This window comes from Sinocyclocheilus anshuiensis, unplaced genomic scaffold (assembly GCF_001515605.1).
Source record: "Sinocyclocheilus anshuiensis isolate Anshui unplaced genomic scaffold, SAMN03320099.WGS_v1.1 scaffold207, whole genome shotgun sequence".
Lineage (NCBI taxonomy): Eukaryota > Metazoa > Chordata > Actinopteri > Cypriniformes > Cyprinidae > Sinocyclocheilus > Sinocyclocheilus anshuiensis.
In genome coordinates this window covers 770,886-781,313 of record NW_015551045.1, presented here as the reverse complement: position 1 = coordinate 781,313, position 10,428 = coordinate 770,886, and the positions used below count along the sequence as shown (strand labels likewise).

Genomic DNA, 10,428 nt, shown 5'->3' with positions numbered 1-10,428 from the left:
GTGCAAAAAAATCAAAATATTGAGAAAATCATCTTTAAAGTTGTCCAAATGAAGTTCTTAGCAATGCATATTACTAATCAAAAATTAAGTTTTGATATATTTACGGTAGGAAATTTACAAAATATCTTTATGGAACATGATATTTACTTAATGTCCTAATGATCTTTGGCATAAAAGAAAAATCAATAATTTTGACCCATACAATGTATTTTTGGCTATTGCTACAAATATACCCCAGCGACTTAAGACTCTTTTGTGCTCCAGGGTCATAACCACTTGTGTTGTCAAATTGCATGTAAATCTCTCATTATGCTATATTGTTACCAAATATTGGATTTGGTCTTGGTGTGTGCTTCATTTTGGAACTGACTGCTTGTAGGCCTCATTGATCTGAGCTCATGCACCTCCATTTTTGAGTGAACATTTCCAAAATGATTCACAAATAGTGCTTTTTTCACTTAAAAACTGAGGTGCATGAGCTCAGATCAATGAGGCCTATGAGCAATTGGTTCCAAAAAGAAATACAAAAGCTGTGCTAATTGAAAGAAAACAAGTTGACAAAAAGATAGAATCCAAGATTTGGTGATAATACAGCATAATGAGAGATTTACAAGCAATTTTTAAAGTCCCATCATTTTTGACTGGTAACACCAAATTAAGCGCAGCAGAAGGGTTAAATAACACTGTATGTTCGCTGTATGAGGTGGGCCATGTATAAAGTACACATGCAGCCATTTCTTTGAATTTTTAGCATTTTATTTATAGGACATTGGAGAGGAAATATGCAGGCCAGATTCAACAGCTTTTTACAGTATATGCCAATGACACGTGCAGCTATTTCAAAACTAAAGAACACAAGGAACTTGCATTTGAATATCATATTGGCTGAATTTTGGGATCTTCATGCAAGAACATCTGCTCAGATTTAGCTCGACTCTAACCTCAGATAGCTTGATTTTTACTTTTCACCAGACAGGCCACAATAAGCCGATCTGAGGAGACATCAAGCTATTGGCAGTCAACTAAAGCACATTACCCAGGTGTCCTCATTTCAGAGTCTAAATGTTCAGCTAATTTATGCATCGGCCTTCTTTATTTTCAACTCGCTGCACACATAGTTTTCAGTTCTCCTCCACTTTGACCGGCTTTGGAATCCAGATTATATTTGATTGCATGACTGATGCAAGGCTTGTACTTGTTGATGATTTCCAGATGGGCCTGAATATCAGCACATTAATGTGGATAATTATTTGTTTATCCGCTCTCTTAAATGGCACGCACCCAAATAGGCCACTGCAGAAAGAAATGAGGGAATCTATTCAAAGCTGAATCCACATGGGATTAACGTCTTCGCTTAAAAAACGAATTTAATTACGCTTCCAAACAACAATCAAAGATATGAAGCTAGATAGTTAGAAGAGTTGACAGCTAGTTGCATTGCAGTTACAGCAGGCCTCTGTCAAATAAATAGATGCTTAAAGAGAAATGCATCTGGAAGTGACTTTGATGACCGTTGAAACGAAGAACAGTTTTATGATAACAAACAATGCATCCTATAGTTTGTTTACCAAAAAGGTTTCATGCAAGCTTGGACGACGTAGCAGCAGAATATATAATTGAATCCATTATTTTGTAGTCAGTGTTTGATTTGTTTGAGTGAGAAGAGGTATTGATGTTAGTGTAGCAGTTATTATAAATTTATTTGACATTAAAGATGTAAGACATTTGTGTCAGCCTTAATTTATTTCCAAGACCCAAACTGAAAAGCATGTGTGCCATGTGTTAGTGCTCCCTGTGGTGGAGTGCTGTTAGTTCCCCTGTCAACTGGATTTGATCTTATGACCAATCAACATTATGAACAAGTCATTTGACACAGATGTCCCTGATTAATTGGCTGTTGGCTTTAGCTTTTTCTTCTATTGCAAATCAATGATGTGATGTTAATGAAACTCTGGTTATCAGTATGTTGTTATGCACATCAGTTCATTATCATAACTGCATGTCTATGAGCTGCTAGAGCCATGCATTAATCTGATATTATATAGCATTTTCATTAAATATGAAAAAAAAGGTCTAAATCTGGACAAAGATATCTGTTAACATTCTGATCTTCGGTTTGCATGCATATAAATATATATAAAAATCAAGTCAAATTTAGTAACCGTTCTAAGAGTTCAGTGAAGTATTCATTAGACTAAAGCCCTGTTCACTCCAAGAACGATAACTATAAAGATAACGATATTAGCGTCCACACCAGCGAACGATATCATCTGTTTATTCTAAGCGCACACTCGTCTGCCGCTTTAAGTTCTTGAGCTCGTTACAGCAGGATGAATTCTGATTGGCTGTGAACGTGATCACAACGATATTGTTCCTCTGTATCGTTATCGTTATAGTTGTGGTGTGAACTATGCTATTTTTTAATATTGAGAACGATTTTTAGAACTATATCTTTATCGTTATCTTTATAGTTATCGTGCTTGGTGTGAACGGGCCTTAAGTCAAACCAGTAGCTAATTATTATTATTTTTTATTAATTACTATAAGAACCGATTTTAAGAGCCATTTGTCCAGCAATCAAACTACACTGGTCATTTTGTATGTTTTTGTTATAGGCAGTGTTGGGGAGTAAATAGTTACATGTAACGGCGTTACGTAATTTAATTACAAAATAAATGTAACTGTAATCAGTTACAGTTACTAAGAAAAAATGTGTAATTAAATTACAGTTACTTATGAAAATGTTAACGATTACAAAGGGGATTACATTTGAATATTTACACACATCCACATACAGATTTAATTGATTTCTTTCCCATTACATTTTAAATAGGGTAACTTGTAATCTGTAACCTATTACATTTCCAAAGTAACCTTCCCAACACTGGTTATAGGTTACTAAAACGCACCAACTCATATTATTAATTTGTTTGGGATTCACTAAAAATAACCAGTTCGTATACGTAATTTGTTTGATAATCGGACTGCATGGTTGCGCTTTATGTTTTTGATTCACTAAAAAGAACAGGCTCATAGGAGTCATTTGTTCAGGAATGGGACTCCACTGTTCGCTCCTTTGTTTTTATTTTATTTTTTTAATTCACTAAAAAAGAACCAGCTCATAAAAGTGATTTGTTCGAGAATCAGACTACACTGTTTGTGCTTTGTTTGGATTCACTAAAAAGAACCTGCTCATATGAGTAATTTGCTTGAGAATTGGACTACACTGGCCACACTGTATGTTTTTGATTCACTAAAAATAACAGACACATACAAGTAATTTGTTTTTGATTCAGAAAAAAAATCTGGTTCATACGAGTCATATGTTTAAGAATAATACTGCATTGGTCGTCTTTTATCATTTTGATTTGCTAAAAAGAACCAGTTCAAATGAGTAATTTACTCAAGAATCAGACTACACTGTTCGCTCTTATGGATTTGGATTCAATTTAAAAAGAACCAGCTCATATGAGTCATTTGTTCGGGAATCAAACTACACTGACTGGGTTATTTGTTTTTGATTCACTGAAAAGAACTGGATTACATGTGTAATTTGTTCATGAATCAGATTACATTAATCATATGTATGTATGTTTTGATAAAAAAAAAACTGGCTCATAAGAGTGATTTGTTTGTGAATCAGTCTCTACTGGTCACATTGTAGGCTATGTTGTTTTTATTCTGCGTGCATGTAAAAACAACAGAAAGACATTGCATATTATTTGGTCTTTTATTGCTTTGCATTAAAAACGGGTAATAAACTCACTTTTTATTTTGTATTTATTTATTTTTTGCTGTGGCACTGATTCAGCAGCAGGGGAATCACCGCATTGATTCAAAACCTTTGCAGGAAAGGAAATACTTGAATACTGGGCTGATTTTAAATAGTCGTCAATGGAGAAATGTGCTTTTTGTGTCCAGATGGTGTAGTTACGACATCTACCAGCAGGGACTAACCTCTAAACATAAGTATTAAACTTTGTCGTATAACAGTCATGAATGCCTTAGTTTTCCCACTAACACTAACAAGCCATTTAATTAAAAACTTGAAATATCTTATATTTTGTATTTAATGTAGTAAAATAGTGATTCATCCTGTGTAATAGCCCATAATCTGACACGACTCTGGCTTGCAGTTCCTGTGCTGACAGAATCAATGTTTAGTGCCCAAACAGCTCCAAAAACAAACAATAAGCAATCTGACAGCCCACCCTCCTCCCCGGCTTCATTATTACTCCTGTTCTGCGCTCATTTCGTTCTCTCCGGCTCCTCAAGAGATGAAGGTATGAAATATCAAATTTTTTCCAGCATTTCTCCCTGAAGTGGCCCTGGCAAGCGTTCACATGGCATACATTTCTGCTTTCATATATTTCCTCCCTCGCCGCTTTTAAAAAACAAATCCCCCTCCCTCCCTCGCTCCGCTTTGATGGGTCTGCTGTGTTACCTGGGTTTATAGAGCATTAACAGTTATGTAGAAGTCATGTCAACTGTCAGTTTCTCTTATCTGTGAACACATGAATTAGGATGTAAAGAGGGATATCGTGAATAGTTTTATTTGGGGTTGTTGTTGTTGTGAAGTTAAAAGTTATATGAACGTGTAAGCATGAACCTCACCAAAAAATGCATAGGTCTCATTTCACTTTTTCAGAAGCATGAGAAATCACACCTGTTTCTGTAAGGCTGGCAAGCATCACCTACCGGATGTTGCATGCTTCTATATGTGAAGCTTGGCCAGCCACAAACATGCCACGAAAGTAGAGTACTGAAAAAGAACATCACCCATATTCTTTTTTTTCTATTTTGTTTTTCACTGTACAACAGAATGCGCTCCAGGAGAGCCAGCTGATGATGTCGACTGTCCTCTGTGTGTTTTTTTTCTCTAGTCATGTTTGATCCGTGAGTTCTCATGTCACCGTGAAATCGTTCCTAGTGTGGGGTCTGGGCGAATCATCTAGTGTGCACGTTCAAAGGATTATAAGGCTAAAAATCGGTTGAAACCGTCTTCATGTCTATGGTCTCCCATGGTTTTAAAATTGGTAAAGATTTGAAAATCGTCTAGTGTGTCCCAGGCGTGTGTAACAGAACAAAAGAATCGGGAGCTTCTGCGGGTTAACAAGAAGACCAACCAATCAGAACACTCTCTCTGCTTCTGACTCATTTTGCGCGTTCTGATTTGCTGACGTGTTTTTGGTGGGTGGGGTTTTAGAGGGGGTGTGGATGACTTTAGCAAAATAAATGAAATCGTGTACAGCGATATTTTTTTTTCCCCGTTTTGCATTGTCAAATTATTTTCATGTCAGTTAATCACATTTCTTACCAAAATTCATAATAATTCTTAAAAAATTATCATTACTGGCAAATAAAAAATAAGAGCAAATATTAAAAATGAAAATGTGTAAATATATTTTAAAATATGCACAAGACTTGAACAAAGTCTCCAGTTGCTTTCCATTTAAAGCTGCATTCCTTAACTTTTTTTTTTGGTTAAAAATGATCCGAAATCAGTCATTGAGAAAGTACATAACCAATCAGTGTTCAAAACCTTACCTTAGCCCAATTCATAATCGTAAGCTTGTAAACTTGTAGATTAAATCACCACTGGTAGCGCGATTTATTGTAAATCCGGCAGACATGTTACTTACCTGATCAGATGACATTTTCCGGTGAAACTTCTTATTTTAGACATACTTCAAAGACGTAGTATCTGTAATTCTGAAGTACAGTAAATATCCACACTGGTGCGTTGACTGACAGCACACATATACAGCTCAAAACATTAGATTCATCCACGCTGAGGAGCCGTGCCGATGCACAACCCATGTAAAGAAGATCAATCTGCAAATAACTGCAATTGCTGGTTTCGAACAGAGATGGCGACAAAGAGGCAAAACTTTTGGACTGCAGCTTTAATTTCATCACTGTTTAGGAGAGACAATTAAAGGAAGAGTTCACCTAAAAATGAAAATTCTGTCATAATTTACTCACCCTCAAGTTGATCCAAACCCGTATGAGTTTCTTTCTTCTGTTGAACACAAAAGAAGATATTTTAAAGAATGTGGATAACAAAACAGTTGGCGGTAGCCATTGATTTCCATAAATGGGAAAACAAAATACTATTGAAGTCAATGGCTACCATCACCTGTCAAATATCCCTGTAAGATTTTGATATTAAAATCAACTCAAACTGCCAAGCACCACTCACATTTCTTCTGTAAATGTAAAAATCTAGTCCATTCGGCCATTTAAGCTTCTGTTTTTATTCATTCTGAAAGTAACAAACAGTTCATCAGAATTATATCCTAGTCCTGAATATACAGTTGTATTTTTGGTTTTTCTTTCTTACCATAATTTTCAAACAGACATGTCCCATATCGCTCAAATTCATCCCACTTTCATTATGATTGCTACACGATACACGTTTCACATTATGTGTTACTACCTATAATCTTAATGGAAGGGCAATTTTGGGATCCCCTGTGAGCAGACATGAAATGTAACAGGCCCATTATTTCCCATCAGCAGACATTTTGAATATGGCTGTTCGTCGTTCGCCTCTAAATATGTTTGTGCTGATATTCAAGAGTTAATTATGAAGGGCCTAGGGAGCGCTTTCGCTCAGGGCTAACCATATGGATTGGGCATATGCTGCGTATACATAGAAAAGGGTGGCATGTTTAATTGATACAGAACCACGCTCCATAAACATCCACAGCGAGGGAGAAGGGGGACAGATCTACAGGGAACTACATCAAACAATCAGCGTAAACTCAAACAAACCATGTTACTTTAAAGTGTGAAGGCAAACCGAGCAGAAAAGAGGGACTCATCTGTCACTTTATTTGACCTGCTCCTGTTTTTCTGTCCATAGCTTTTATTCATTAGAAAAGCTGTTTGACGAAGAGTATTTTCAAATATGATGAAATTGAGGACAGGAAACACAATTAAATGTAAAAGCAAAAAAAATAATAATTGTGCATACTTATGGTTAGTGATTTGAACAAACCGAAAATCTCCATAAAATATAAATCTAGTTGTTATTTAAAAATAAAAGTCCATCAATGGTTTCATGAAGAACCTTTAAAGGGACAGTTCACCCAAAAATCATTTACTCTCCCTCCACTTGTTCCCAACCTGCATGAATTTCTTCTGCTGAGTACAAAATAAGATATTTTGAAGAATGTTGGTAAGTTGACGGTAGCCATTGGCTTCCATAGTATTTTTTTTTCCATACTATGGAAGTCAATGGGTACTGTCAAGTGTTTGGTTACCAGCATTTTGCAGAATATCTTCTTTTGTGTTCAACAAAAGAAAGAAACTCTTTGGAACAACTTCATTTTTGCATGAACTGTCCCTTTAACATCCATGAAATCTTTCCATTCCACAAAACGTTCTTTGGATATTTAAATGTTCTTCACGCTAAGAAAAATGGTTATTTTAAGAACTGTTCACTCAAGGTTCTTCGGTGAACCAAAATGGTTCTTCTATGGCATCACTGCAAAACCCCCTTTTGTAACCTATTATTTTTAAGAGTGTTCACATTCTGAAAGTAACAACCAGTTGGATCGGTTGTCATTCTACAGTTTGTTTAGTTAAGCGCTTTGACGTATGGATGTGTTGTGAGAGAAGAGAGAGTGAGAGTGTATGCAGCCTTTCATTGCTGTGGATATGAATAGCTAGTGTTGCAGCCACATTTTGGTTAGCCAGTGTCTGGGATCTATTATAGTACTGTGTGTGTGTGTGTGTGTGTGTGTGCGGACACATCTATGCGTCTGTTATTTTAGTGCTGCATGTATTTTTATAGGAGTGCATTTTGGAGACAGGTTTAATCCAGGAAAAGTGTGCAGCAGAGTTTGCTCCAATCTCAACTGCATTAAAATACAGTATATATCTTTTTATTAAGGACAACAGGAATGATCCTCGTCTGAGAAACTGGAGGTTTCTTCAGAGGTCGTGAGAAGTTTCCTTTGATGAAAAAAAAAATAATAATATCAGATCTTTTCAATAAATTCATATTTGCAATTCATATTTTGATTTATTATAGAGCTGTGTGTGTGTGTGTGTGTGTGTGCGGACACATCTATGCGTCTGTTATTTTAGTGCTGCATGTATTTTTATAGGAGTGCATTTTGGAGACAGGTTTAATCCAGGAAAAGTGTGCAGCAGAGTTTGCTCCAATCTCAACTGCATTAAAATACAGTATATATCTTTTTATTAAGGACAACAGGAATGATCCTCGTCTGAGAAACTGGAGGTTTCTTCAGAGGTCGTGAGAAGTTTCCTTTGATGAAAAAAAAAATAATAATATCAGATCTTTTCAATAAATTCATATTTGCAATTCATATTTATTTCTTTATATATAAAATGAGAACCTTTTGGATTGAAGTACTCACTGTTGTCTTGCAAAAAAATGTTTTTTTTAATAATTAATTTTATAATAATTATATATATATATATATATATATATATATATAAAAAGATATTATAAATAAAATGAGACCGAAGCACTCACTATAGTAAAAACATTTGAGATATTAAATATATTTAAGATGAAATATTTGTTTAAGAAATTTATATTAACATGTTTATTATATTATATGTTTATTTACATATATTTAAGATGAAATATCTATGTAAAAAATGCCATCTTAACATGTTTATAATGCCACCCAAAGTAGGATTTTTGCATACATTTGGTTTCAGTTGTTTCTACATTTTTTTCCCCCTACGGATTTAGAATAAATAATAGTCAAAAGTTATTGATGAATCATGATTTGTTCGTGAATGAGATCAGTGTCTGGAACTGTGCTTGGATTTACTCAAATTGAAATCTGCAGTCAGATTTCTCAACAAATTTCACCAAGATGATCTGAGCTGCTATCCACATTCAATTTATACCTCTATGTTTTTACTGATTATCAGTGTGAGTCTCATTTGCGTATGTTTTCAAAGGAATTTTACGAGAAACATCCAAGACAAATCTAATACTTCATATAGAAATAACTGAGATCTCATTAGTCTCATTAAGATCAACCTATGAGTAATAGATCTTTCAGTCTGGCTCTTTGTGTACTAGTTAATCACTTTTACTTAAAATCAACTGGTACAGACTTCTTGCCCCATAATGCCGCTGTGTGAACAGACTTTGCTTTTGCCCTTGGCTTTACTGTGTGATTTAACATCGTCGTACTAATGGATAGACTGGAATGGGGTCTTATTCAGCTCCGCACACCCAGTCAGCGCGGCTCCCAGCATACAAATGAACTGGGATGAATGGACACCACACTCTGAGAAAAAAACAAAAAAACAAACCACCTTGGCGGTCGTGTCGGGAGAAAGAGTCGCTGTGTGAGAGGTTTGTGCTGAATAAGTCACGGATATACTGGGAAGTCAGGAGGTGTGAATGGGAAGCAGTTTGGAGAGTCTGGTCTGACTGTGCGTCGCATGCAGAGCTGCATTGAGTTTAAGATTACAGGCCGCATGAGTCCAGCACAGCACACGGCCGGCACAAAGTTTGGACAAGCTGTGTTCAGTCACAACTTTCAGAACAGATTTGACTCTTTCTGAAGTGTGGTGTTTGCCTGTGCAAAATTCACCGCCGCGATGGTTGCTAAGCTCTTTCATTCTTACTGGCTTAAGTGTCCACCTTCAAGTGTCTATGATATCCTGGTCTATATTTTTTGAAATAATTATGTTTATGTGTATTTATATATCAAATAAATGTAAATAGATAATAAAAAAATATATAAAATAGGTGAGGGATGAGTTGTCTTTATAATAAATTTATAGCTGTATATAATAAAATAATATCTTAAATATTATGTATTATTTTAAAATTATATTTAAATTAAATATATAAATAATTAAGAATTGTATGTTTATGTATGAATATATTAGTATTAATATTATATTTTATACTTGTATTACAGTTTATATTTAGTTTTTTAAATAAAGAATTAATAATTGTATATTTATGTACTTTACATGAATAAATATTTTATTCATTATTTTTTAAATATTTACATTTACTTGTAGATTTATATACATTTTTTTTAAAATACAAAATTTATAAACATATAACATATATGGTGCAGTATAAGTTGTATTTTTTTAAAAATATTTGTGTGATTATTAGAATAGATATTTAAGAACCATTATTTCATCTTATATTAAGACCCATTATCTCATCTGTATATATTAGCATTAATATTATATTTGTGACCCTGGATTACTAATCAAAAATTAAGTTTTGATATATTTACAGTGGGAAATTGACAAAATATCTTCATCGAACATGATCTTTACTTAATAATCCTAATTATTTTTGGCATAAAAGAAAAATTTATAATTTTGACCCATACACTGTAAAAAATGACCGTGAATTTAACGGTAAAAGACTGTAAAAATGCTACAGTAAAAACCTGTTAAATG

The 10,428-nt window shown here is 34.4% G+C and overlaps 1 protein-coding gene across 12 annotated transcripts in view; it reads left to right on the top strand.

Annotated features, from left to right (window-relative positions):
- Positions 1-10,428, top strand: part of nfixb (nuclear factor I/Xb) — a 172,783-nt gene that overhangs the window by 14,426 nt on the left and 147,929 nt on the right. The window lies entirely within an intron of this gene.